The 2,500-nt window shown below is 52.0% G+C and overlaps 1 protein-coding gene across 8 annotated transcripts in view; it reads left to right on the forward strand.

Moving 5' to 3' along the window:
• The window catches only part of fwd (phosphatidylinositol 4-kinase beta fwd), a 108,414-nt gene that overhangs the window by 78,293 nt on the left and 27,621 nt on the right, over nucleotides 1-2,500 (forward strand). The window contains exon 1 of one of the 8 annotated variants that reach the window (XM_070143854.1): nucleotides 665-722. The exons of 6 other annotated variants lie outside the window; for them this stretch is intronic. The gene's annotated coding sequence lies outside the window, so the exon portion shown is untranslated. Of the gene's footprint in view, nucleotides 1-664; nucleotides 757-2,500 lie in introns of those variants that run through there. One more of the 8 variants, XM_070143851.1, reaches the window with a different exon arrangement.

The following is a 2,500-nucleotide window of genomic DNA, read 5'->3' on the forward strand; positions in this document are numbered from 1 at the left end:
GATGATGATGATGATGATAATAATCATTATCATAAATAAGTGCCGCAAAGGGTACTGTTGAACCCACTCGATGTTCGCGAGCAGGAAATGCGCCGATCGCTATGATTAAACGGCAAAAAATATCAACTCGACTTGTGCAATGATGAAACCACGGTTGCGAAATATACCTTATGCCAAGTGGAGGCTGACCGTGCAAGCTAGGATTAAGATAGATGAATCAATGATTATATAAATAGATAGATTATATTTAGAGATATACATACACATGCATATACATATACATATACACTTACACGTATGTGTATACGTGTACATATGCGCATGCTATATACATATACATTTATGAATGTGTGTGTTATTTTGTATCCTAGCGGGGATTATGTTGCGTGTGTGTGTCGGCATGCTAGCTCACCACTCCGCACAGCGCGCGCCTCGAGGAACCCTACCTGCGTAAGGGGCGCTTTCGCCTTCCGTCGGGGCGCGAGGAAGGCCCCGTCAGGAGAGGCGTCCCGGCCGCGCTTCGTGACAGTCGCAGCCTGCGCGATTACCGCCGCGGGCTCGGTACTGTCGAGGGCCGCCTGCCGTGACGTCACGCGTTTATTGTCTCGCGGATAACGGAGATAAGCGCTGTGACCTTATCTCGGCTATCAGTTCGTGCTGGCCATAACCTGGTGTCTCCACATCGTCGGGACTAGTCGGCTATCTGGTCGGATAGTGTTCGGGTGTGTTGTGTGAGGAAGAGAGGGATTGAGAAAGGTGATGGGAGCGATGGAAAAACACCAAGGCGACGTGGATTTACCTATTATCATTATCATTATTATTGTTGTTATTATTATTATAATAATAATTATTATTGTTATTATAATTGTTTTGTTATTGTTATTATTATAATTATATTATTATTTTATTGGGACTGGTGATTCCGCAAGACCTATCAAGTGGTGTGAAGTCCACCTTGTTTTTGTTGTGTTTTATGACTGGTGATGACTAGTGATGGCGACTGATGACGACTGCTGGTGACTGATTGTGGATATCCTTTTGAACGCCTTGAAGGGGGGCTTTGATCGGAGCGCCCTACGCCGTGGATATTGGAGAAAAGAAGGGACTGTTTGTCGTCTTTTGCCATCAACTTTTTTTTCTGCCTTGACCCTGCTAGCGGACATGTAATTAAAAGACTCGAGTGTGTAAAGGGGACAAGGGCCGCCCCTGTGTAGAAGCGCGGGCGGACGGGCGGAGAGGAGGGGCGGCGGCGGCGGCGGGAGGGCCTGACGGGGCTGGTTTCCGGTCGGGACGAGGACGAAGAGAGCCCGAAGGACGTCGAAGGGAAGGAGAGGGGGGGGGGAGAGGCGAGGAAGGAAGAGAGAGGAGAGAGACAGGAAGGAGGAAAGGAAGAGAGACGCAGGAAGAAAAAAGGAAGAAGAATAGAGAGACAGGAAGAAAAATAGGAGGAAAAAGAGACACAGAAGAAGAAAGATATAGCGCGAATAAGAGACACACAAGAAGAAAATTAAAGGACGAAGAGGAGAGACACGTAAAAAAAAAATCCTCACGGCGATGAACTGACCTCACCCCCCCCCTTCCCCCCTCGCGCCCCGTCGGCCTCTGTTGCGATGCCTCGCGACGGGAGACGGAACGCAGCGCGGAAGAAGTCGCGGTAGGACGCCTGTCGGGGGAGGGAAGGATCGCGGCCGCCCCTGCAGAACCCGTTGACGCCCGACCCGCAGCGGATGTCCTTCGGGCGGGACGAGCGCGGGGGGAAAGCGATCGCCTCGCCCCCGGTGGGTGGTCGGGAAGGGGGTCGGTGGGGGGTGGGGGGGTGAAGGTGCCTTGGGTTCGTCTGCCTTTATTGCTTGCTTTCCGCCTTGGGTCGGCGGTTTGCTTGGTGGCGGTGCTTTATGAATTGATTTATGTTAAGTTTCGGGGTTTGTACATTATCTGTATCTGTTTATCGATCTTTTTTTTGGGGGGTGGGGGTGGGGGATGGTGGGTGGGGGTACTTTGGTTGATCTCCCCTCCTCCTTCTTCTCTTTCCTTTTTTTCTTCTCCTTCTTCTTTTTCTTCTTCTTCTTCTTCCTCCTCTTCTTCTTCTTCTTCTTCTTCTTCTTCTTCTTCTTCTTCTTCTTCTTCTTCTTCTTCTTCTTCTCCTCCTCCTCCTCCTCCTCCTCCTCCTCCTCCTCTCCCTCTTCCTCCTCCTCCTCCTCCTCCACCACCTCCTCCTCCCCCTCCTCCTCCTCCTCCCCACTTCCACCTCCTCCTCTACCTCCTCTTCCTCCACCTCCACCTGCCTACTTCCTCCTCCTCCACCTCCACCTCCTCCTCAACCTCCACCTCTTCCTCCAACTCTTCCTCCACCACCATCTCCTCCTCCTCCTCCTCCTCCTCCTCTTCCTCCTCCACCTCCTCCTCCACCTCCTCCTCCTCCTCCTCCTCCACCTCCACCTCCTCCTCCACCTCCTCCTCCTCCTCCTCCTCATCCTCCTCCACCTCCTCCTCCTCCACC

Source organism: Penaeus vannamei, chromosome 31 (assembly GCF_042767895.1).
Source record: "Penaeus vannamei isolate JL-2024 chromosome 31, ASM4276789v1, whole genome shotgun sequence".
In the NCBI taxonomy this organism is placed as follows: Eukaryota; Metazoa; Arthropoda; class Malacostraca; order Decapoda; family Penaeidae; genus Penaeus; species Penaeus vannamei.